This window comes from Crocodylus siamensis, chromosome 5 (genome assembly GCF_052110815.1).
Source record: "Crocodylus siamensis isolate JL-2025a chromosome 5, ASM5211081v1, whole genome shotgun sequence".
NCBI lineage: Eukaryota > Metazoa > Chordata > Crocodylia > Crocodylidae > Crocodylus > Crocodylus siamensis.
The window spans coordinates 185821141-185848394 of record NC_143399.1 but is presented as its reverse complement, the minus strand read 5'-3'; the positions used below and the strand labels follow the sequence as shown (position 1 = coordinate 185848394).

The following is a 27254-nucleotide window of genomic DNA, read 5'->3' as shown; positions in this document are numbered from 1 at the left end:
AAAGCACAAATCATTTCATGGTTAGAGGAAGACAAATGCATACAATGTGGCAGTACTCCTCAAACTGTGCAAAGGTCAACCGCTCAATTTAAATGGAGTCTCAAAAAGGCAGTTGATTGCAAACTGTAATAGTGATGAAGTAGGAACAGTTTGATTGGCACCAAGAGAAATAAACTGGATATAAAAGAAGCCCTAGAGGCACATAGAGTCAACATTTCTAGTGGACCTAAAGCTGATTTAGTGAAGATACACAATCTGTAACATTAATGACATGGATATTATTTCATCGCATCAAGGCAACAAGGGATTTGTAAAAAACCCTGAATATCGCCCTTGATTCAGTTCTAACCCTAGTGAAAGAAGTGAAAGCCTTCAATACATTATCTCACACTGTGCTATGAAGGAAAGCAACTGGCTGAACTTTTTGTATAAAAGGATAAGCCTCCAAATTTAGAAATTTGTTTGATTGCAAATTACATGGAATTAACATTATCAGGCTTACAGCGGAGACCGAAATAACAATTCAGTTGCATGTGGAACCTTAATTCTGCTCCTTTTTGTGTATGCCTAATCATGTACCATTTCTCAAATATGAAGTACCAAAGGCAATAAATTGACACATGCAAGTTTTTTCTTCATTTCACTGGACATCCAGATAAATAACAGTGTAGCACTAACTTTATACTAGATGTTTTTCTCTTTTTTTTTCCTCTCTTTTTTTAATTAAAAAAAGCCCTTTCAGCTATGCATTTATATGGTTTAAGTCTGTGTCTGTATATCTTGCAGTTTTCTTCCCTAGCCTCCCAATAAGCAGCACAGCACAAGGTGAAATTCAAGGGACAAGGGACCAAGTAGTAAATTACAAGGTAGATTCAGCTGGTCTGGACAGGCAACCAGTGTTTTATCAGTCATCAGTCTATATTTCAGTAAACTATGATCTGTAATAGTGCGATTTATCAGTCAGGTAAAAAATACACAGTAAACCAAGTCAAATACACTGAGAAAGTACCAGAGTGATATCTGGCATTTGAGAGATTACACAAAACAAATATGCAAGATTACATCTCAGTAGTTCACGTTACACAAGACAATGGAATTAATTCAGATTCAGCCATAACTCATCTACTGGCTTCACTGCTCAATTGTACAGTTTTAATACTGTTAGGTACTTTAACATATACATATATGAAAATAACCCTCATAAGATACAAGAGGGCTGTGTGCATTTATTATATATAATACACACACACACACACACACCTTCTGCACCGTGCTAAGTGCTTGGGACAGGATGTTCTGATGATGTCTATCCAAATTATTGCACATTGTGATTATACATATATAGCTGGAAGAATGTCTATACAGTCCAGTTTCAGAGCTATAATTATTTACCAGAAGAATTTTTTTGTGGTAAAAATGAACATCTGTATGCAGCCAAGGACAGGCAAGTGCCTGGTAACATTCATGATCTTAAAGTGTGAGGCATTGTTAAATCAGGATATTAATGCTCATCCATTTTTTGACTGAACAGATGATCTGCACCTTACATCAGGATAGTTAGCTGTATACTACCTAGGCATCATACAGTTGGTGTAGACAATAAATAAAGTGTTTAACTAGGACACTGTAGTCCAATTAAATTCAGGTTTCACTAGCGCAGTCAGTGGAGATTTTCTTAATGAACATTTTCTTAATGAGCAAAGGGCATTTTCACCTTCGTTTCATATACCCTTTTGATCTCTAAGCTCTACTAAATATGTTGGGGGGGGGTTGTTTTTTAAATGATGGGAGAAGTAGTTCTCTTCCTCCAAAGACATCCTCCAAAACAAGTGAATCGGTTTTGCTTAACAAAACCCCGCACACTTTCACTCTCGAGTGGAGAGTTCTCTCACCTTGGAAAGTTATGACTACTTTGAGCAAATGAAGATTAAGAACAAGAACTGTAATTCCCATACAACCTATCCTACTGCAGACACTGCCATTTCCATTGAAGCAGACTTAACCAAGACAACAGGATGGCCACAATTTCTCTAAGACAGGAAGTTTTATTCCAAAACAGAGCTGGTGTCTAACAGTTCATGAGGAAAGTACCTACTACAACCCCTCCCCCACCTTTGTTGGCTTGAAACTAAATAGATCTCATGATTATATTTAACCAAGTCACATTTCTTTACTCCAATTTCAATAAATGCAAGCAGAAATCCCATAGATAAAAAAGATTAACCGAGTTTTAAACAAAAAATGTAAAACATCTGTCACAGCCGAATTAAACAAGTGTTCTAAACTGCCAAGTAATGGAAGAAACCCTGACAGTTTGAGTTGCTCTTAAAATAAATATTTACCAATAGTTCTCATCATTTTTTCAGTGGTTTACAAACCAAGACTTTATTTTATCAGAATTCTGAAGAACTGTCAAATGTGGCAAGACTGATTGCTATAGACTAAGTCATCATTTCTAATTCAGGAAAAGGAAAACAATGGATTAAATTAGTGAAGAGAAAGATTCTTTTGTAAGTGCCTAGGGATCATAATGCTTGTTTCAAAACAATGGCTGTACAGGAAGCAGCAGGCCTAGTTGTAAATTTAGCTTTTGAAAGGGACCGAGTCTTCTGTATAAAGAAGCAGATCTCTGAAGAGCACCGCCAGGCATGCCAAGGATACTAAATACAGCTGGCAAAGTGTTTTGTTACCTAAATTCACAAAGCTGAACTCTGAAGTCTAGCAGCATAAATGTAAGATGTATCACAGCATCTCTCTCCCCGTTTGACAGAGAAAGAACCCATTATTTAGTCAGATAAAATAAAGATAACAAGGTATCAGGCTAGAACAGGTCCAAGGACAAGCACCTCAAAATGCACCTCAAACAAATCAAAGCTGAAAGCAATCAACGAGTTCAAGTTGCATTAAAAAGCGGGGGGGGGGGGGGGGGGGGGGGGAAGGGAGCGAATAGCAGACAGGTTTTTAAATAAATACATAAATATAGATGCATCTATAATCTACTCTGTCTTAAAAAAGGCTACTTTTGAGAGGATACTCAAATGCAACATTGGCAGCATCTTGCATCTAGCAGCAGTACCAATTTTAATATTGCATTCAAAGAACTGCAATACAGAGAAGCAATTCTCTGGTAACAGACAATATTTATCATCATCTCTGCCACCTCCCAGAAGTTAATCCTTCAACAACTTTACTCTCACCCTTTATAGCAGGGGTAGGCAACATTTTTTTGGCCGGAGTGCCGAAAAACACCATAATGCCTACCTCGGAAAGTGCCGGAGTGCCGGCATGGCAGAAAAACGAAATGAGGGCAAGCGGTACGTGGGCAGGATGCTCTGCTTGTGCCCCTTGCCCCCCACCCAAAGCCCCTGGCCCCCAGCCCTGCTGCCCCTTCCCTCCCACCCATAGCCTCTGCCCCGCAGCCCTACCGCACCTGGGTCTGGGTGGCTGCTGGAGCCTGGGCTGCTCCAAGCAGGGCTTGCAGCGTCCCAGCTGCCTGCTGGGAGCAGCCTGGGATCCGGCTGGCAGCAGCTCCCCAGAGCCAGGGCGGGCTCCGGCACCAGCGCATGCAGGCACGCCTTGGAGCAGGAGGTGGGGGCAGGGCCTGAGGCAGCGCAGCCCCGGTCTCTCCCCTGCTCTTGACATGGAGGTGATGAGCCCAGCACAGCTGTTTGGAGCCAGCCCGGGCTCTGGGCAGCTGCAGCAAGCAGCGGGCAGGCTACAAACAGCTGCGCCAGGCTCAACTCCTGTGTGCCAAGAGCGGAGAAGAGACCTGGGCTGCGCTGCCTCAGGCCCTGGCCCCACTGCCTGCCCCAAGGCATGCCTGCATGTGCTGGTGCCGGAGCCCAGCACAGCTGTTTGGAGCCTCCCGGCTGCAGCCGCCCTGGCTCTGGGGAGCTGCTGCCAGCCAGATCCTAAGCTACTCCTAGCAGGCAGCTGGGATGCTGCAAGCCCTGCTCGGAGCAGCCCGGGCTCCATCGGTGGCAGCAGCTTCCCGGAGCTGAGGCACGGCATGCCAAGCAAAACGGCCTCACATACCACGCTCAGCATGCGTGCCAGGGGTTGCCGACCCCTGCTTTATAGCTTAGTACTAGTGTGATGCCATGTCAGACATGAACTACACAGACTTGTAAAAAGCAACCAGCCAACTTAAGGAAAAACATTTCTCAAATTAAATTAAAAAAAAAGCAACAACAAAAAACCCAACCAGTTGTTGCCCAGAGCTTACCTTAATTCTTCATCACCTGCCTGTAGAATCATAGGAGAAATTGTAACCAAGTCCATGTTACTCAAAACCCTGGACGTTTTATTTTAAATCTGCACGCACTCCGCCTAAAAGGAACCAAAAAAAAAGAATAAGGAAAAATTTTGATGCAGAACCAAGGAAGAACTGACTGACTGATTCTGAAGGGCACTCTTCAAGATAGCCTGGCTCAAACACAAATTGTGGAAGTGTAATCACTGAATGTTTATCTGTAAATATTACAAAAACATGAGGGAATCTAGTTGTTTACTTCTACAGTATTTAAATCATGGAAAGTATCTTTCTGCTATAGTTTTCTTTATATGACGCTACTTACAACCGGCATATTAAGGCTTTGGCTCACCAAGTTAAAAAGTTCTAATAGTTTTTATACTTTAAATTGGAAAATGGGGAAAGCATACTATCCTTAATTCCAGGACCTATGTTACTTAATATGGAAGCCAATTTGCCTCACCTATGCCAAACAAAATAGACAGCTAGACTTATTTGGAAATTAAATAAGTTTGACTGCATACACCTGGAGCAAGATTTCCTTTTCTGTCCCTCAGATCAGCAGTTCCTAAACTCTGGCAGATTGCACACCACCAATTTAAAACAATACAACCTTAAGTACCACCAGCAAATTTTTGTCATATAAAGTAACGTCAGTAAATCTGTTAATGCATACCACTGACAGGTTATCTGTATACCACTGGTGATATGCGTAGCACAGATTGGGAACTGCTGCCTTAGACAGAACTGAGATGTATAAACTGGTGTTTCACACCAGTGCTCTACTATAGGGAATGAGAGATTAGACCTCTATTGTTTAGAACAGCGCGCTGTAACCACATGCCTCATCCAAGGCTCAGCTCTCTCCCTCTCCCTTCTCTCTCTCCCAACCCACAAGACAACGTTGCAGTTGCATGGCCATGTCCGGTCCAGACTAAGGCTGCATCACAAGCAGCACACACTCCAGACCAGTGCAGGTGCTACCGTGTGCCCCACCCTCAACCTCAGACAGCACTTGACCCTTGCTTGAGGCACACAGTACACATGGAGCCAGTCTGGAGCATGTGCTGCATGTGGCACCTGCTTTGAACCAGCCCTGAGCACTAGGCAGGAAGGATCAGTCCAGTATGGGCACCACAGTCAGCGCGTGCTCCAGGCTGCCTTTGCATACTGCATGCTAACTCCAGCGCTTGCACCATGTGCAGCTCATGCCAGATGGGCCCTACATGCTGCCCATGTTTCTGCTTACAGCATGCCAGTTTAAGATCCATAGGCAGCGGTGCAGGCCAGATCTGGCCCAAAGGCCATATCTTTGACACCCACTTTAAAGCTAGGTTGGACATCTATTTTAACACCACAGTATCTACATACCTCCGGACACCACTCCTAACCCTTGGTTGCCTACTCCCTAAACAAATATCCTGCTATTCCTTGAGTAACTAAGTACAACATACTTGTTTTAAAGATTCTACCTGATCCAGCAGTTTATCAAAGACTGCCAAGTGATACAGCCCAAATTCAAAGGACAGAATCTGGTTCGTACCCTAAGAAGATATGCTTTTCTTAGCAAGGTGAGACTCTGAACACAAGCTCAGAGAAAATAAAAAACATCCATCCAGTGATGCACTAATAATTACCTCTTGCCTAACCTCACCTCTTTTGGTCACGAATCTTATTGCATTCTGAAACCCTAATAAAACCGGGTCATGAAGACCCTGACAGACTGGAACACCATGCAGAACAGTTGCTAGGTCACTTTTCTGCTTTCTCATCTTCCAACATACAGCAGCTGCAATGAACAAGCAGCCCAACACAAGAATATTAACTAGACAACAGAGCAGACCTACCAGTAACAGTGTTTCCTTTACTACTGGGCAGAGATTTAAGCAAAAGTACTTTAAAAAAGGAAAAAACAAGCACACTTTCATGCCTTACATCTAAAGAGGAGAGTCAAACACCACCTAAAAACCCTACATATTTCTAAGATTATTTTAACATCTGAAAAACTAGGTCATGCTGGACTAGGCTAGTTGAGCTGCATGTTGCACAGTTCTTCATTCAAATATATTGGGAAAAAAACAAACCACACATACATAAAGTTATTTTTACATCTCCGGCAACAAAATTGCAGGTAAACTCTGGTTAATTCACCACTTCACAAGGAGTACAAACAATGGTGAATTATCCAGGAGTAAAAAAAACTATCAAGAGTTAACAACTGGGGCAGGGCAGGAGGTGCTGGTGGGAACTGGATTAGTAATGAATGAAGCCATAGCCATAATGTACTGTATGGAAAAATTTCAAGAGATTAAAAAAAAAAAAAGAATATTGCCTTATTAGGAGAACTTAAAAAGCAACAATGGCATAGAGAGTTACTAAGCCTCGGGGACCTTCAACCTAGCCCCTAAACAGAACAGCAAGGAGGACACTGAAAACAAAAAGATGAAAGTCCAAACCCCTACACCAGACCAGGGGTGTCAAACTGAACTGGCTTCATGGGCTGGATGAAGATGCGGGGCCAGCCAGATGTGTGGCCCATGGCCTTTCCGCTCCACTAGCCTACCTGATCCAGTGGCTGCTCCAGCCTATCTGAGACCTCCACTGCATGGTGCATGGATCCCTCAGTGCCATGGGTGCCAGGTGTGACACAGTTTGGCCAGAGTGGTAGCTGCACTACATGAAGTGGCCACCCCTGATAAACTGCACAACACATGGTGCCCATGCTGGCAGCTCCAGGACTCGTGCTGTACACAGTGCCTGCTCCAAACAGTCTGGGATCTGCACAGTCCTGGCAAAAACTACATGGAGCACAGGTCCCAAACTGGCTGGAGTAAGGGCCATGTGCAGCATGCATCCCAGAGCAGATGTTCATCCCAGAGCAGTGCAATCCAGTCAGGGCATCCACCATGGCTGCTGCACTGGCCTATGATGCTCATAACACCTATTCCGATAATCTGGGCACTATGTCACATGCGGCATGAATCCCAGACCAGCTGAACCAGTGGCTGGATCAGGTATGCTGGGGGAAGAGAGAAGGGGGTTCATGGGCCAGAACTGGGTTCATGGGCCATGTGGGTCTAACCACAGAATCAGAGAGAAGCAGGACTGGAAAGGACCTCCAGAAGTCATCTAGTCCAAGCAGAGGCAGGATCATCCCCATCCAATCCATAATCTACACAAGACTATTGTCAAACCTAGAATAGAGATATAATGCTAACTTGCCACAGGTAAAAAAAGGGAACCATGGCAGCCAATGTCCTGCTTCTATAAAAGGTTGTCATCATTTGCTCAAAAGATTCCCAGTAGAGGGCCATGCCCACCAATATAGAAGACGACAAAAAAAATCCCACGTCTGTGGCAAACACCTCCACAGTCTAAAGCAAACTGACCACAGGATAAAATTCCTTCCTGATCCCAAATAATAATCAGACCCAGGGCAGCACTGGGGGCCAGACAGCAGGGCTCCACAGGCTGGATATAGTAGTATGTCCTCACATAATAGTCTCCTACTGCTTAATCCTTCAGCTTCCATGCTCATCCTTGCTTCCTGACCATAAGATATTTCTAGGCAAGCAAGCATTTCCTCCCTGTTCACCTCAGAAGTCCTGCAACGAAATGAGTTTCTTCATCTCCTTGCCCCAACAGACAATACATTTATGGCACAACTGACACCATTTTATGTGCAACATCTTTGTGGCTGGTTTGCATGGTTTCATAAATTGAATGCGTGTCCCTGTTTGGATGCTGACAAGCAGCTAATTATCAGGATCAGCACGGGGCTGTCCCAACAGCCACACAATGGGGGTCTGAAGAATTTTATGCCCTGTCCCCCAAAATCATGCAGCATACCATACATGTATGGCATGTTTTCTTTCCTAATTATTAGCTGAAATACAGCTGACAGATCCTGAAGATTAGCTTACTGCAGAGTGTGGAAGGATAGGCTAAGGAGACAGAGCTTATAATGGGAATCTCACTCTAACTGGGTACATTGCTAACAACATCATTCCCTAACTGACCCAACTTTTTTTTTTTTGGTATGGCACATGCAGTGTTCCTTACTCATTTGCATCAGCAAGACAAATGTTGTGGTCTTTGGGCATGAACTCTCTTCACAACTACAAAATCCAGTCTTTAGTTCATAGAAAACTCATCTTGAAAGAGCAGTTTCTTTAGACACTTACCCAATGATTGTATTCCATGTATTCTTTGAAAAGAACTTTTTTCCAACTATTTTAGTTGGTCTAATAAAAGATATCACAGCTACCCAAAGAACCTTTCCTGCCTAAGGTAAAAAAAAAAAAAAAGAATTTCACTTTGGCTGCAAATGTCTGCACCACCCTTCCTCGCCCCTCCTTACACCAGGGGTGGGCAAAATATGGCCCATGGGATAGATCCGGCCTGCCAAGGGATTCTATCCAGCCCACAGTGGGTCGCTCATGCTCCAGGCATAGGGGCCATTCCAGGCTGTGGTGTGTGCAGCTGGTCCCACCACCCTCCTGGTATGCAGTGAGGCAGGGGTGGGAGCAGGGGCAGCCACACATACCACAGCCCAAAATGCCCCCAGCAGCAGCTCACTATGCCCAGCTTCAGCTGACAGTCTACCCCATACCCATGGTCAGAAATGCAGATGGAGCGGGTGGGCATGGCACTTGCAGGCAGGATACACTCAGTCCAGTGGATGGGATGGGGTCACGGGCAGGCAGGGAGCAGTGTTCAGGAGTGGAATGGGCAACGGGAGCCAGGCCCACAAGGCAGTGACAACATGGGGCTGGGGCCCAGGTCAGAGCCATGATCTGCTCCCTACATGTCCCTGTCTGCAGAACTGGCGCCTGTCGCAGAGATGTATGGGGAGTGGATTATGGCTCTGCCCCAGGTCCCAGCCCTGCACTGGCACTGCTCTATCATCCTGGCCCTACCCACCTGTCCTGCTCCTGAACACTGCTCCCCACCCACATACAGCCCCAACCCATCCACCTAGCCAAGCATGCCCTTACCACAGGGGGCCCAGGCCAGTCTGGCATCCCTGGCAGTGGGTGCAGGGGGGACAGGTCGGGGTCATATAGGATCAATTACCCCTTCTCCCCCCATCCCCCAGACTGGGTCAATACCCCCACCCCCTCGCAACAGGTCAGCAAAACTCCTTAAGGAGCTCCTCCAGCTCAAATTGCCCACCCCTGTCTTACAGGCATCTGCAATCTGCTAGAAGTCCAGAACTAGCAGCAACTCAAACATTTTCAAAAATTAAAACCTCCAATGTTAGAAAAGCTCTAAAAGCACATGCAGGGCTTTTTCTTCGATAGGACATTGCACTTGTACATGTGAATGACTGGTGCCTCCCATGACTGGGGGGGCACCAGGGCAGCAAGTGGTGAGTGGGGACTACCCACAGCCGCCGCCTGCAGTGTCCCCCCTAAACATTGCCTATGAGTGTACAGATGTTCAGGCTTTTTCATCCCACAGTAAAAATGGCTTCTCCAAAAAAAAAAAAAAAAAAAAAAAAAAAATTAGGAACAGCCAGAGTTAAGTCATTCCCAGGAGTTTCTCCTGGGATAGCAAATGTCTGTAGACAATGTATAGACAGCAAGTGTTTGTATATGCAAATGAGAATCTAGTCCTCCAGTGTCCACTCCTCCCTCCCTCCCCTTGTCCCTCTGGGAGACAGCATGTTATTACCGGACTCTGCTGCTTCAGCATTGAGCAGAACACATCCTTTGCACAATCCCCGCATTGCTGCAGGCAAAAACAAACTGACAATGGGCAATTTGGATCAGCCAGTCAGGGCTGCCCAATGCACTGCTGCCATCTGTTGCCAGGAAGACTAAGGATGCCTACAGAAGATGCCAGGATGTGTGAAAGACCAAGATCCTATCACTCCCCACACCCCTCAAGCTCTCCAAACTTCAGGCCTTCAGCCTGCATGTATAGACATTTGCAGCTCCACATACGTTTTTCTACCAGGAGATCAACCTGCAAAAATTCTCCCAGATTAGTTGAATGTGTACATACAGCCCAATGCAGAAAGCCAATGAGCACTAGTTAAATTAGAACATATTTGAAGAGTAAAAGCCAACCATCCAACTTTTAGCAGAATAAATTCAACAGACAATGCACTACAGATCAAAATTTGTTGAGACAAATTCTCTGAATATCAGATCTGACACCTAAAAATATTCCTCAATGAATATTGAGGCAGTGTACATTAAAAATATTGTTTTTCTTTCCCTCAAATACTGGTAGAGAAAAAAAAATGAGTACATTAATCAGCACTTAGCAATTTAAATTTAATACAGTCATTTTGATTCTGAGATCCAGTAAGACTATCCTCCTTCTGCTTCTAGACATAGACCTGATACTACTGCATCCTTATGAAGTTTGTGGTAGACCAGTACACTGAAATCTGAATATTTCCTCCTTCCTTATAAGCCAAGTAATAAACTGCAGTCTAAAGACAGGGGAGGAACAGCTAGACACCCCTTGCAGTGAATCTAATGTACAGATGCTTAAGTTATGTCTAAAATAACTGAACTGAAGTTCTCCTACAAGTTCACTCTGCCCTTCTCCTTCACTCTTCAAAGTCATGTGACAAAACAGCCAAGGCAGTAAATAGGAGGAAAATTTTCAGACTAACCTCTGTTTGCACCTTCAAAAACCCTCCCCCAAAAAAGCCTTCAAAGACTCTCTCATTTGCTTTTTTTCTGCACATATTCAGAACTATAATGGTAGTGGGCTTATTTGCTTAAAAACAAGGGGAATCCAAGGAGGAGAGCGGGACCACCCAAACGTACAACTGTGCCTACTAGTGCAGATATCTAAACTTGGAGATGGAACATACCAAAAGAAAGGAACAAACTTCCAGTCATCTACAGAGAAAGTTCAAGTGTTTCTACCTAGCGAGCAAGTGCCTGACCAAAGGTTATGGTCACTTCCTTTTGCAAAAGAATTTTAAGAGCTTTATTTTTAGAAGAAAGCAAAACCTACCAACCATTATCTTAAGATGTTGAGGTGGATACAAAGTGTAAGTTCTCGAATAATCCCTCCTCAGTCAGTATACAAGTCTCCTTTAGCTGCCTTTCTCTTCTGTATTGCTTCATATCACACTCACGTGGTTAAATCATCTGTTTTAGTCTCTTTGCCTAACAACCCTTCCACAAGCTCTTTGCTGCTGCTATACTCCTTCCATCCCAGATGCTTAGAGAACATGTTTTCTAGAGAGAATTGAGACAACCCCTGGAAGGTGAGCCATTGACTCTCTCATAATCAAGGTATGTATGACTATTTCCCCCAATACCCAGGAGTTAAAACACTGATCTTAAAGTTATCAGTTAAATCCTCAGGGAGTTGTGAGCTCTTCACTAAAAATAGAGGTGCATATGTAATTCCTTCCACTGTGCCAAGAATAAGTTTATTCAGCACATGGGGTAAGGACAATTCCTGTAAATAGCAGCATGTACAGATATATTTGACCCAAAAAGTCATGTTGCTGCAATGCCACTTGAATGCTTGAAGTGCATGCTGGAGAAGCTGGGTGTGCACATGCACACCACGTTAAGGCACTAGTACTGAGTAACGTGTCAAAAATATACTGATACTTGCCAAGTACATCTTCTAAGGATGGAGAATTAAAAGCAGGAAGCTCAAACAAGCCCTTTAGCCAAGAAAGTCATAAGACATTAATTAGAAGTTTTTCCATAGTAGCAGAGTGCAGCTTCTCACAGAATCTGGTTTCACATTCGATGAAACAGGATTCTGTGAGAAACTCTACACTACTCTGCAGGAGTTCCCATCATATACTGACCTCTAGTGTGGTAAACAGGACTCAAGACATTAAGCATTTCTGTAAAGCTTTATGAAAAGATATTTAGCAAGTTATTTTCACAATACTTCGAAGATCCCTTTATGCAATGTAAAGTAAAATGGATCTGTTAAGATTACTCACATTTAACAAGTTGGGGGGGGAGAATTGGAGAACTATGAAATTTAGAATGCTTTAATGATTTAAATGACTGTTGTGTTTACATAAAGCACTCCACATCAAAGCTGCACTTGGCTACTTTGAACATTACCTTCATGTATTTAACTCCTACAAATTCTGTTACATGCAGAAAGTTATTTTGACTTCATATTTTTTTTTAAAAAGAGATGGATAAAATGCTGAAATCCAGAAACAACTGGCTTGAATGATCCGAGTCAATTCCATAAAATAAAGTCAAGGGTCTATGTGTAACAACTTCCCCAAGCTCTAAAGGCATCCGTTGAATAGAATGACCATGTTACAGCCAGTGTTTAGAATACAAGAAAGTTGATTTGAATGGAGGATGTCACTCTCCTCCCCCCACTGTTTTCTAGCTTTAGGAGATAGATTCCAAGAAGCATCATTCAGTGCCCAGTGGAGTCCAGGCCAGGTGGGGTGACCTCTTAAGTCTTGCTTCTTCTTAAAAGGAATTAGTTTTAAAATATGGGAAACTTGAAATCTTTTTCAATGAAAAAAAATGAAAAGGCCAATTTTTATGCTTTAGGATGCAAATCCTCCAAGATGCTTTCATGTGCTATCTGTAGCTGTCATCAGATCAGAATCCTGTATTTTGTCCCATAAGGTTAACCACATTTTACATCTCCAATAGCTATCCTTTTCTAAAGCTGCAATAGTTTATAGTAGGGTGGTTAAGTATTGATACCTCTGCCCAAAACCATGGTAGTACCTCCTTCATACTATTTTGCAGGTGCTCCTTAAAAAGCTACACATAGTAAATCCTAGGGGATTAATCTATTTTCTATTTGTTTCTTAACTGGCCCTTTAAAGAAGGGAAGTCATTCAGGAACTGTTTCTGAATAAAGTGACCTTTTCAAGATGTTTCAGTATTCAGATTTCCTCCCTAACTTCCTCCAAAACTGCACAAAACAAAGCTATGTTGGACCAAGTGCTTTATCTATTTTAGTGACTAGAACCATTTAGAAAAACCTCAGCCATCACTTGGAGGGTGGGAAACAATTGCAGTTTCCCAGTATTCAGAGAAAATAAAAAAAGTAATTCAGCCTTCCAAAAGTTGGTTCTTGACAGAAAATTAATTTAAAAAAATACCTAGCTTGTGCCTTTCAAATTTCAGTGTGCTCTCAATTTCAAAGTGGTTTAGTTAACACACCGACCTCAGACTAGGATTCAAATATCACTTTTCAGGTACTTCACAGCCTTTGTTAAGTGTCCAACACCTCATACTCTGATATAAGCATACAGAGAACTATTAGCATCCCAGCTGCAGAAGGTCGCACCACAAAAAGTCGTTAATAGAACCTAACATTTCTATTATGTCAGACTCCGGTCTTATAATTCAGTTGCACTTCATTGCCAATTTAAGAATGCTAACCATCTGTTTAATTATGCAGTCTCTAACTAGTGTATCACCCAAACTCAAGACTATAAACCTAAGGGCCCAGCTAGAATGCTAATATCCGAGTTCTACCCAGCCGTTATGCAACGTACTAAGCACAGTGTCAAGGCCACTATTCATGATCTAAAGAAGACAGTAGTTATTCCGGAAGCTTACATGATGGAAGTCTTTAAATCTGAGCTTTTAAATATCCTTCAAATATTTACCACCTATATGAAGGTTCCTTACTGTTATACATGACAAAAGCGTGTTTTTCCACAATATAGAACTACATGTTGATGTTGTCATTTCCATAGTAAAAGCCTTCAAAACAAGTTGCATGCTTCTATGCCATTATAGCCCAATCATAGTACAGTATGCAACATTCTTCCAAAGGAAGAGAGAAAAAACTTCCCCCTCATGCCTCTATGTCTATCATATAACCAGCACAAATGGCTAAAGGAATAAAGGAGGAAAAGGGAGGGGAAAAAAAGCAAGAGAAAAAAAGGAAAGAGATGGACACACAAGAGACTATTGAAATAGAATTTGTCCAGTTTCTTCTTTCCAGATAGGTTGAATAGAAGTGGGAGCTGGGGGGACTATCACAAAATTAAGGCATGCAGAATCTATCAGCACTCTGTATGCTCCATATGGTTATAGTCATAAAGGAACGTGGCTCATAAACAGCATATCATAGGTAAGGCTCATAAGAAGGGCTGGATGGGTGCACTCAAGGGGCACTTGTACACGTGCACTCATTACAGCAGGTCAGAACAGACTCAATCAAGTCTGCTGGAGCATAGCAATTACTGAACTCCAGCATCACTGGCATCAGCATCCCCACACTGAAAAATGGCAGCAGGGGGGCTTTAACTAAAGCTTATTGGAAGAGCTTTAGTTAAAGCGACTCTGTCATTTTTCATCATGGAGACACTAATAAAAGTGATAACTAAAGTCCCCCCACTCCCAGAGCACATGTATAAAAGCCCAAGGATACTGAAGAAACTGGCTGAGGTAATTTCAGAGCCATTCTTTTGGAGAATTCATGCAGTTTGGGTAACGTCCTGTATGACTGGACAAAAGCAAAAATACTTCTCATCTTTAAGAAAGGGAAAAAAGGAGGATCCAGGTGACTAGACCACTCACTATACCTGGAAAAACATGGAGCAGGTCTTCAAGGAATCTACTGTGAAGCACCTAGAGGAGAACAAGGTGATCAGGAACAGTGAACCCAGGGATTCACCAAAAGCAAGGCAAGCCTGACCAATCTGATTTCCTTCTATGGTGAAGTGACACGCTCTTGGGGAGAGCAGTGGACAAGGCACACCTTGACTTTAGCAAGGCTCTTGACACTGGTCTCCCACAACACTCTCCTTAACAGGCTAAGTAAATACAGACTAAACAAAACAGGCTAAGTAAATACAGACTAGTATACACCTGGTTCGACCATCACACTTGATGAATAGTCCTCAGTCATTTAATGTGTAGCTGGGAGGAGGTATCAAGTGGGGATCCTCAGGGGTCCGTCCTGGGCCTGATATGATGACCTTATGATGTCCCTTCCAGCCCTACTTTCCTATTACCCTGTATCATTTTGCTTGCACTTTGAATGAATGGAATCCTTCCAAGCACAATTCCACACTTCACCATTGAAAGCATGATGCTTGTACAGAGCACGGAGCTCTCAGTAAATATTGTGCGTTAATGCAATTTGCTTAAATCAGTAATCCAATTCCAGGTAATGATTTGCTGCAGACAGTCTGCATTATTAGCTACCTCAATTAGAAGGCAATGGCACTTAAACGTAAAAAGGCTCTCACCGATTAGATGACTGTATCTATTGTAGTCCAATAAGTAAGCAAGTTTCTAAGGAAAGCCTCTGAAAGCAATGATATATACCTGGCCATAGCTTCTCTGTGCAAAAATTTAGTTACCAGTCTTTCTTATAGAAGCATTTAGATGACCAAACTGGAACACTGAATGCTAGCTTAAAAGTATGGGGAATGGATTAGTTTAAGCGAGGGCTGACAAACAGTTAAAAAAAATTAAATAGCAATGAATTGCAAGATAAAAAAAAGCCACAATTAAATTGCAAGTTAAACAACAGTCATCACCCCCACCCCCTCCACCCAACAGCCCAGAGCCCACGCACCCTGCAGCTCCTCCCTGCCACTACCAGCAGCGTACAGCCCCAGCCCTGACACCGGCCAGCTCCATGTTCGACTTGCCCCAGCCAGAGTGGGCCAGCTGGAACCCATGAGAACAGGCTGACCCTGACCTGCTCACCCAGCCACACTGAGCAGCAACAGCAACCAGGCAGAAGCTGCTGCTCAGCATTGAGGAAAAGCAGCCCATCCCCCTCACCATTGCCAGGCCCTTCTTGCTGCAGCCATCGAGCCTGCACCCAGGCTACTCTATGACTCCTCTGCGCTGCCACCACTGTCCCACTGGGCAGCCCTGGAGGTAGCGGTAATGGCAGTAGAGAGGAGCCGCAGGGCAGCCCAAGCATGGGCTCCAGGCAGCTGCAGCAAGAAGGACCCAGCAGCAGTGAGGCGGAGGGGCCGCTTTTCCCACCTTGCCAAGTGGCAGCTTCTTCCTGGCCGCTGCCACTGTTCAGAGTGGATGGGTGAATCTGCAGCAGGTGCGGGACGGGCTGGGGTTAGGGCCACGTGCACAGGTCCAGAGCTGGTCCGCTCCGCTGGTCAAAATGATATGCATGATTAAAACAATTAATGCGTTCATTTGTTTTTGCGTTAATTGTGATTAACTGACAACCCTCATTTAAACAGTATCTTCAGATGCAACTGAAATGTAATGGGATAAGCAAATAATCCCTGCAAGTCAGCCAGGACAACTTCTTTTCTAAGACTTTTAATAACCGAGAGGAAGGATAGGTCAGCTGTCAGAACTTTAGCTTAGAATATGGGAGACCAAGGTTCCCTTTTCTGTTATCAAAGACCATGCAACATGAGCAAGCTGTTTAGATTCTCTGCCCTGGCTCCCCACATAAAATGCATGGATAAACAACATTTCCCTGCCTTGCTGGAGGATTGTATAAAAGTTATAAAAGCACTTGGATACTAGAGGGGTGGTGGGGAGATAACTTCCTGTAGAGAAGTCTTTCTCCCCTTTTAAAGTTGTACATCATAATAAATCAACTAGAGCAACCCTGAACAGTACCATGAACCTGGGTTGTTTCCTTCAGCAAAAAGTACAAAAGTCAGACTGTGCAAAGCAAAAGTTTACAGACCAATCTAGATACAAAAGGGAGCACATGACTGCACTTGACGCTGTCTAGACTAAAGTTGTCCAAACAGAGGCAAGATGAAGAGACAATTCAGTGCACTGATTTCCAATACAGCAAAACTAAGCACTTGCAATCTTCTGCTTGAACATTCACTGGAAGTCTGCTTCTTCACATATTTATACAAATACGAATAAGAGATTATGAAAACACACTTCGGAAAGGGGAAAAGAAAGAATATTCACATAGACACTCACACACAGCTTTGGGAGTCTGCTGAAAAAAAAATCAAGAAAATCATAACACCTGTATCCACTACTACCTGGCTAATCAGTCAGGGAAAAGGCTGTTATAAGAAAGTGTCTAAACACGGTCACACTGGATACAACTGCACCAGCGTTTATAGCAAAAGCAACCATTTATTTAGGGTTTGAGGCTTGTTGGTTATCCAAGATGTTCTTCTCTCTTCCCCGCTACAGTCTCAGTTATCTAATCATCAGAACACTCCTCAACCGCGAAGTGCATTTAGTCCCAGACCAAAGAGTTAAACAAGCCCAAAGCAATACCACAAAAAACTTGGCTGGAAACGCTCACTCCTTTTCTAGCAAAACTACAATATAAGGCAGGAAACATTTTACAGTTATAAACCAGTGGAGTCACTTGACTTGGAAAAATAAGCAGAATGGAATACATGAAAGTGCTGTGGAGAACAATATTCCATTGGTAGGCAAATAAAAGTATATTTTCTGGAAGCATTTCCTTCTCTAAATTTCTCCTCCTACAACTGCTGCAACTACACACACACACACACACACACACACACACACACACCGCTGTAAATAAGCCAGTCAAATTCATAACACAAAGCTTCAGCAATGTCACCCTAATAGGTTATGCAACTACAATATTTGCTGCCTAGTGAACTCCATTTAATAGTATTGTTGCTTCTCTTACTTCCCTACTATTCCTACGGTCTTCTCTTAAGAGCATGTATTGCTTCTTGCAAGCAGTCTGCTTAGGCACTTTAAAGCCACCTTAAAGGAAAAAAAGCAACATATATCTAAAGTCTACTTCTCAATTAGTAAAGAGAAATAAATGTTATGGTGTATTAATTACAATTGCAGTGTCTCATTAATCATTAACATGACCCTATACTGCATTTAGAAGATAATGCCCGTATTCAATTTAAAGTACTGCCATCTTTACTATAAGCAACTCATGAATAATACAGATGCCTTCTAAACAAAGATTTATGCATTATTTTAAAAAACAGATAAAAGCAATATTCTCCTGCCCTGGCAGGGGGTTGGACTTGAAGATCTATAAGGTCCCTTCCGACCTGACTTCTGTGAATCTATGAACATATGCAGCATTTGTTCTAGCAAGAGATTATGTGTGTTAATAAGCAGCAGGAAATCGTATTTATGGGACTTTACAGCTTGAAGAGAGAATCACCAGCATAGCATTAAAGCAAAATCTACTCTCAAAAGTTTCTCTTCTATTTTAAAATCAGCATATAGATTAAACCGAGCAAAATCAGGGTTTGAGGATTTCGCATGTCCTGTATTCCACAGGCTAGATTAAAGCTAGGTGGTGCCAGGCACGGAGGCCTCACTCAGGTTGCCAGAAATTGCTTACTACTGTGTTCAGCTCCTGAACCAGAGGTGCTCAGATGCCAGCAGGTTATCCAGCCTCTTCCTCATCTGGAGGCTCTTCTATCTTTCATAAGAAGTTCGTTGCATTTGGAGCTCTCCACCAGCCCTCACTCGCTGCTGAATAAGATTCAGAATTTTTACTCTGCTGCAGCTCGCAACTTGAGCAACAGCAGCACAGGGTAGGCACTAGGCAGAGACTTGGTCCTCTCTCACTTACATATTCTGTGTCTGGAGGCAGCATCCATCCATCCCCCCCTTCCCATTTTCTGCCCTATAGCAACACCATCTGAAGCAGCAGTGCTATCAAGAGTGATTAGGGGTGATTTTGACTCCGTGCTATCAGACTCCTCCATTACAGGAACGTTCTACTAGTGGACGAGTGCATTTTTCCAGAGCTAGGCATGCTTCAGAACTAACTGCTTCACTGATCCCCTGTTATACACAATATCCAGATACACTGTGAAGTTGAAAGAATCAAAGAGAAGTGGGGCTGGAAGAGACCTCCATAGGTCATCTAATCCGACTGCCTGCCTAAGCCAAGATGATCCCTACCCAAACCATCCCATACAAATCCACCGTCTAACCTCTTAGCAAACTACATAGTCAAACCTGACACAACACAAGACAAACACCTCAATCTGCTACTAGAGAACTATAGAAAGACTTAGCTGATCTAGGTATACACAATACAGTACCTAGATCTACTGAGAAGTTTCCAGCATTCGAATCCACACTTTAAACCAAGCTACAATTTCAAAGGATGAAACAGACATGAGCAACCTGAACTTTACTCAGTTACAAAAAGAAGTGTTAACCATTATCTTGACCTTCGAAATAGGGGTTATTTTTAAAGTTGAAAGAGCCATCCAAGTCTTATTCAAGCAAAATGCCTTCAGAGACACACAGCAAGCCATAAACCATGTTAGGCACAGTAGAATGGAAACCTTAGCCTTGAGACTAATATGCTACAGCAGGACTGTCCAACTTTAACTGGCTGGGGGGCAACATGACCCACAGGCTGCACGAGGATGGGCCACAGGACCCACAGATGGTTCACACCGCGAATGCCTCCATGCTGCAGGGCACCCTGAGCTCCCAGCTCCTCCAGCACTACAGGCTGTGCTGTGCCACCCTGCTCTTCCCCTTTGGGCAGGGGCAGGAAGGAAGAGCCAGGAGGGAAGGGGAGCCCAGAGACCACTGCAGGCAGAGAATGGCAGCAGCTAAATGAAGAGCCTAGGGGTTGGCCATATGTTAACTGCTCACAAGCTGTCAGTTGAACAGCCCTGAACTACAGCTTAAGTTCATGAGAAACAACAGATTTTTGAATTTCCCTGACTGCAAGATCAACCTGGGTGCAGAAGCAGAATGGAGGGGGGAGGGGCAATATGCTAGATTTATCTGGGATCAGGTAGCAAGTTTGAACATTGACAACTGCCATCTCTAGGAAGTTAAGTTGGGGAACGCAGTGGGAAAGAGCAAGCAATTTCTCAGAGGACCTCCCAGATTAGCATTTCAAAGGTAACAGAGTTCAGACCCACCAGTCCAGGCTACGTGGAATCAGATCAGGCAGAGCTCCACTCCAGGCAGCTCCTCCAAGGCAGACATCCAGGATCACAGTAAATCAGAAGAGTGCAGGTTTACAACATGTACTCTTCTAAAGTATGCCCCCCGCTGTTTACCACAAGCATTAGGCCCAGGAGGTGGCAGAATTGGACAGTAGTGTAACTAGGAAGGGACAACCAAGCCAGCCACTCCACCCTGAGCACTAGCTTTGGATGGGGGAAGAGGGAGTGGGAGGTCAAAAATAAAAAAGTAGTTTCTTTTGCAGCCACACAATAGTACCAACAGCAAGGCAGCAGCCAAATGTCACCCCTGCCTCCATTCATCACAGCTGCCCTGGATGCCCAGTTGACTTGCTAAACCTCTGGAACTGGGATCTTTAATTGTGGGCTCCTCCGGACAATAAGCTCTAACTGCAGTAAAACATCAGTTATATTTTAGGATCTCTCAGAGTTGGACAACCACTTAGAGCAGAAAACTTTTTTCCAACCCCAGTTTTCAATTTAAATCCACTCTATTACCCTTGAGAAATCCACTTGACACACATGGATTATTTTTTTGGCAGCTTCCTATACAACCAGCCTCTTTTACCACTTTGCTCCAAAATCTAATAAATAAAAGCTAATTTGTATGCAAATACAGAAGTATTGCACATATTCCAGGAGTGGAAATACTGCCAGGATCTAATGCTCCTCTTGTTTTATGGTTTGATTTTAAACTGTTGGGCTTATAGTGTAAACAGGGGCTTTTGTGTACAGATTTCATCTTCTAGCAGCAAAAGAGAATTAGACAACATATTTAATTAGGCATTTGCTATTAAATAAGTATCTTCAGCAACTCTGAGCTACATCTAGCAGCTCTTCCAATTCCTGGACATTACAAATTAATAGTGCGATAGGAAGAAGAATAAGTAACAAAGGTTTTCGACAAAATGTGCAATCATTCTGTAGCTGCTTCCTATCATACCATTAGTTGAATGTGTGGCATGGGGCCCCTGTGGTTGCCCTGTCAGCTAATTGGAACTCACAGCTACGGGGGCCCATGTGCACCCCCAGGATGCATCCACACATGCAAGCACGTGCACTTGCAGCAGCTCAAATAGAAGCAGCGCAAATTTGAGCCGGGGCTTTTTGTCTCAGCACACATGCCCAGACATGCACTTTGGTGTGGGGCAAACTGTGGCATCTGGGGCAAAACAACCCTACCTGCATCCTCCTGGATGTGCAGCCAGGAGGAGCTAGAGCCCAGCCCAGCAATATAAAAAGCTGCCCTGTCCTGGCCCCAACAGGGCGGCTTTTTGTACTGATAAGTAGCTCAGGGCTACTGGCTCTCAGGAGCTTCTGGGGCCCAGTCAACTGGTACCTGTGCCAGCTGGACTGCTAAAGCAGCCCTGAGAGTTCCTCGCACCCTTTACCTGCAGCAGTCTGGCAGTGGGGGCTGCTGCCTGGCTGTGACCCGCTGCCACCTGCCAAACCCAGATGGGGACTGCAGAGCCAGTAGAGGCATCTGCCCCCCTGGGCCAGCTGCCAGTGGGCCAGCTGCCAGTTGGCTTTTGTGCAGCACTACTGCCATGTGTGCCCCTGCCTGGCTACCTGGGCAACAATCACCTGGAAGATGTTCCCAGTGTGGTGGCCTGCTTTGAACTATCAAAGCATGTCCTCCTACCCCAATTTATACAGAGACAGAGATCAACTGGGCAATGTTTTATTGATATATCCAGTGTTAAAGCAATTTGAATGCCTACCTGTGTCTCTATCATCATAATAAAATGAATTCTAAATACCTATATGTTTTTGCTGTTTGCCCTTGGTTTTCTTACCAGAGCACTTGGAGCTCCCTGTGACATTCACTAACCAGGACGTGGGGACAGCTTCACATGTAGCCACAGCTCTTATCAGCAGGTCTCATCCTGTCTAGCAGGTGGTCATGCAAGGTGTGGGCTGGGGTGATGTGGGGGGATGTGGGGTGTGTGGGTAGATTGTGCAGGGACTGTAAGGGGGGATGCTTAGGAGGGGTGGTTTTCCTGCCCCCTGCAAGGTGCAACTCCCCTGCACAGCTCACCAACTGGCCCCTGCATGCCTCATCCCTGCTTGCTCACCCAGCCCTCTGGATTGCTGCCCCATCTGGCCTCATCCCCCGCTGGCTGCCCCACCCAGCTCCATACCCTGCTTGCACCCCAATCTCCCTCGATGGCTACTCCCTGACCCCAGCCTCCCAGCAATTAAGGAAAAAAAAGCCCCGCACTCACTGGCAGTAGCAGCTGTCATCGGGGTCACTGGGGCCTTCCAGCAGAGCCCCCCCACGCAGCATAGCACAGCGGGCCCTGGCCCCGGCCGCCTGGCTCCGCACTGCCACAGCCCCATCACAAGGGTATGGCTGAGGTCGGCAGGGCACTGTGCAGCTCCATGCACTGTCGGGTAGCTGGGGCCACTGAGGCTGTCTCCCAGGCCCCGTGCTGCGGAAGGGGACTCTGCCACAAGGTCCCAGGGACCCTTACGGCAGCTGCTACTGCTGGTGAGTGCGCGGCCCTTTTTTAATTGGTGGGATGCTGGGCTGGGCAGCAATCAGGAGGTCTCGGGGGGAAGGCGGGAGATGGGGCCAGGCAAGGCAGCGATTGGGTGAGTTAAGGAGGCAGCCAGGGGATGCGGCTGAGCAGGACAGCGACTGGGGGGGGAAACTGGGGCCAGGCAGGGGTCCCATGGTCACTGCCCCCCTCCTTCAGCCCACCTACCCTCACACCCTACTTACTGGCAGAAGCCTAGGTCCAGCTCCCTGCGGCTGGCACTCTTCAGCACCAGGGCAAGGGCCAGGCATAGAGACACTCTGGCTGGCTACCAGAGCATCTGTATGGAGGACCAAGCCTTTTTGTCCCACCCCCACCACATTTTTTTTGACCCCTTTATATCTAGGGGTCTAAATTTGCAGCGCAGAGAACATTTTTTCATTCCCACACATGCCTCTTGCAGCATCTCAAAAGGCTTTGAGACACTGTAAGACGCACGCACGTGCTTGTGTGGATGCACCCCCAGTCTCCAAGGTACCAGAGGATGCAAATCTCCCAGCCATTGTGGCACCCCCCCATGCATCCATGTGACTAGGAGACTGCAGCACCTGTAGTCCCACAGCTGTGGGAGTGTATGGGGCTCCCTACAGCTGGGAGCTCTGGGCCACGGGAGCCTGCTTCTTGCCAGACCTTGGGATTGGTTTCCCCCTTTACCAGCAGTAATGCACAACTGGTTCTAATACAAAAAATCTCACAATCATGCATTTGTGACATGGCATATATATGTTAACAAAGCTTGTACATAGCTGAAATATGCCAACATAATCAAGAAAATCTATTGTTTCATTCCAAAGGGGCTGCAAAGCATATTTAAGAACCATATAATTAAGCAATAATACATATGAAAAGAAACAAAATTCTGTTTCAAAGGGTGATGATCTATTTCACCAAACAAGTACTACTGAGCAGGTTTCCACACATTAGATCCCCTTCCAAGTATTCACTAATTCTTTGTTATATTTCATTTTCAGAGCAACTTGAGTACTCACGGCTTTATATCCACAGCATTTTTTCACCCCCGTAAGACATTATTAAGCAATCTGAAATGTAACAATTATTTCTTCTTCAAAAGAAAAGAAGAAAGGATGAACACTTAAATATTGCCACAGGCTAACCTAACCTGGTATTTCATAATTTGCAATCATTTGTGCTATAGCATTAAGTCACTATCAAGAGAATGTCGAAGCTTGCCACCTCTTCATATGGAAAAAAAAAAAAACTAGAGCATGTATTCACTACAGACAAAAATTGTTTTCTCCTCCCTCAGACAGTCATCTTGTTCACTCTTCTATCTTGCTAAAAGACTTAGCAACTGTAAATTCAGATACTGGGGAAGATGCATACAGAAGAGACACCACCATGAGCAGATCTGGGATTTTGAAAAGGGAGGGTGCAAATGGTGAGGTGCATCACCACATTTTTCTCCAGGTAAAAAGGAAACTAAAAGCTTTACGAATATGTTAGGGGCCTAGAGCTATCTTATTCAGTTTAAGATTGAATCAAAACTAAAATAACTTAATTGGAATGAGTTAAAACCAGTATGTAAGGATAAGAAATATGGTCTACATTACCAGGAGTAGCTAACAAGACAGCAGAATTGCAGAAGAAAGGTTAGCTTGAGTAGTAGAACATCAATAGTATTAAAAAGAAGAGAGGCCATTAACACCCATGAAAGTTTAGATAGAAACAGATAATTTTAATGACCCACAAAGTCAGTTGACTCCCTCACCGCTGTCTGACTAGAAGTTCTGCTACTGCCAGACAGGTTGTTTGAAAGTTTCAGTGAAGCAGGAATCTAGTGTGCCTGTGTATGTGTTGGGGGGGGGGGGCACAACACAACTGTACCAGTCCAGCTCCCTCCCTCGCCACCTCCCCCATTCCTCCCTGGACACCATTAAGTTTAAGTGACAAGTCATGGCTTCCCAGTATAGCAGACCTGTGAACAAGATTACAACTCATTTTCAGATGACAAACTACTAGTTCCACAAAGCAGTAGCATCCTTTATACCAGGGGTAGGCAACATTTTTTGGCTAGAGTCCCGAAAAAAACACAATGTCTACCTTGGAAGTTGCTGGAGTGCCGGCATGCCAGAAAAACAAAATGAGGGCGGGAAGGTACATGGCAGGACGCACTGCATATTAGTATACTTAATAATTATAAACGTTGCCTTTGTTGTTGCATATTCCTTTTTTGTTGAGCATGTTGCAGTGAGAGAGAGAGAGAAAAAAAAACCCAGACAAATAAGAGAAAGAGGAGAGAGAGAAGGAAAAAGGGGAGCACGAGAGAACACAGAGAACCACGTGCACAAGCACAGAGAACCAGAACATGCCCAGAATAGACACATGCATGCAAACATCCAGAACCAGACACGCGCGTGCACACAGACACACAGAATCAGATGCGCGGACGCACAGAGCCAGGCTCCTGGGCCACTGGAGAAAGTCTGACCTAACAATGCCCTGGTCCCACCAGAGTCCCTGTGCTTCCCCGGGGAGCCAGCCCCTGGGCTGCAGCGCAGCTGGCCGAAGCCCCGGCCCAGAGCCTGCCCATCAGCCCAGCCACTCGCCCATTCCGCACAGCTAAGCCCGCAAAAGGTGTGGCGCTCCTGGCAAGGGACAGCTCCAGCCTTGTCCTGGTGGGGGGCTGGGCCAGGGCTGGGCTTGAAGCAGGAGGGAGTCAGGCGGGCTCAGCTGCAAGCCCTCTTGCAAGCAGCTTGGGCTCCCTGGTTGGCAGCAGCTACCAGAGTCTGTTTTGTGGCCGGCCCAGCTGCTGCGGGCTCCGGCATCATCTCCATGTCGGTGGGTGCATGCACATCTCAGAGCGGATGGTGGGGATAGGGCCAGAGGCAGCACAGCCTTCCTGCTGTCCGCTTTGTGGTGCATGTGCAGTTTGTTGCCAGCATGCAGCTGAGGCCGGGGCTGTGGAGCCTGCTGCAGCTGCCCAGAGCCCAGGCTGGCTACAAACAGCTGTGCAGGCCTCCAGAGCTGACTCAGCTCTGTTCCGGCACCAGGGGAGAGGCTCAGGTTGCACTGCCCATGGCCCCTCACCCATCGTCCACTCCAAGGCGCATGTGTACCCGCCAGTATGGAGCTAATGCCAGAGCCCGGAGCAGATGTTTGCAGCCTCCTGGCTGCAACCAACCTAGGCTCTGGGTAGCTGCTGCCAACCATGGAGCCCTGGTCTGCTTGCAGCAGGGCTTGCAGCCACACAGCCACATGCTGGGAGAAGCCCAGGCTTTATGGCTAGCAGCAGCTGCCTAGAGCTCAAGATGGCAGTGGTGTGCTAAGCAAAATGCCCTCAAGTGGCATGCTTAGCACACGTGCCGGAGGTTGCTGACCCCTGCTTTATACCCTTTCAAAATTAACCATTTGCATCCTCATATGGAAAAAGCAAATGGCAGTTCAAAGGTGTAAGTATTAAGCTATTATCGAATATTTTAATGAGCTCAACTGCAATATATCAGGTGAGATATCACAGAAAGAAATAGTCCCTACAGTAAATACACTGGCAAGTAAGCGAGCATGGCCATCAGTGCTAAGGCTTTTTAATTTCAATTCTGACTTCAGACCAACGTTCTTTGCCCATGTTTTAGGAGCAAGACTTCTCGCAAACAACCAGCTCTCTCTTGACAAAAAGCACTGTAAACACCAATTTCAAGCACTCTCTGGCAAAGCTGCTCTACCGCGAATGAGAATACTCTGACCTCCTCCACCCCACAACACTTTATCTTTTTTCAAAACAAAGTACTTCAGTCCCCAAATTGTCCATTTTTCTGCGTCAGCCTGAAAATACTTGTAGTATAACACATTTTACCACTTGAAGCATTTTGAACTTAATTTGTTACAGGCTAGGAAATGGCATCTACTGCAACTGTTAACCAAAATGCTGAGAAGCAGGACTTTCTATATACATGGGAATAAAAAAGTTGTAGGTTACCACTGAACAGGAAGCAGGCTGCTTATAATTGTACTGACAGAAGAGAAAAAACATCATAGAAGTCACGAAGAGAAAGAGCAATGCTTATTATCAAGGGCAGTTTTAAAAGCCAAGTAAAATAAGATGTCCATTTCTGCACCTCAGGAAAGAGAGGCACTCACTGCACATTAAAAGAGTAATAACAGTTATTGAACTATACTTCAGAGAGGATTTTTCTTTAGGTTTACCAATACATTTAATACCGATCCAATTCTCATACTTCTAGCACTTTCAGTACTTTTCTCTTAGACTCACTCATTTTTCCTATCTTAGGAGCAGTTTCCTTTCTACTGTTTTATCAGTGATGTAAGAATCCTATTTTTATACGAAAAGCAAGATTTCTCCCATATTGCCTGGACTATCACAGCTACATGACTTCACGCTTCCACTTAATTCTTATGTCAGCAGTGACTGCATAAACTATGAATCAGAAGAGCAAAAGTAGATCAAAGATCATACAATTGTGCTCATCTGGAGAGACAGGAGAGTGTGCAAGCAAGGACTGGGAGAAAAAAAGGTGGGGAAGTACTGTAGAGGAGTCAGGATACCTAAACAACACTCCAGGCAGGACAGGAGTAAGTGTAGGTGTCTCAGGAATATAAAAGCCAGCAGAGGGGAGATCTCTGCCAGCAGTGA

General features: G+C 44.8%; 1 protein-coding gene across 2 annotated transcripts in view; it reads right to left on the bottom strand.

The window, feature by feature from the left end:
• SVIL (supervillin) overlaps positions 1 to 27254 on the bottom strand; it is a 200437-nt gene that overhangs the window by 151854 nt on the left and 21329 nt on the right. For both annotated transcript variants that reach the window (XM_090047480.1, XM_090047481.1), the window contains exon 2: positions 4226 to 4329. The gene's annotated coding sequence lies outside the window, so the exon portion shown is untranslated. The remainder of the gene's footprint in view (positions 1 to 4225; positions 4330 to 27254) is intronic.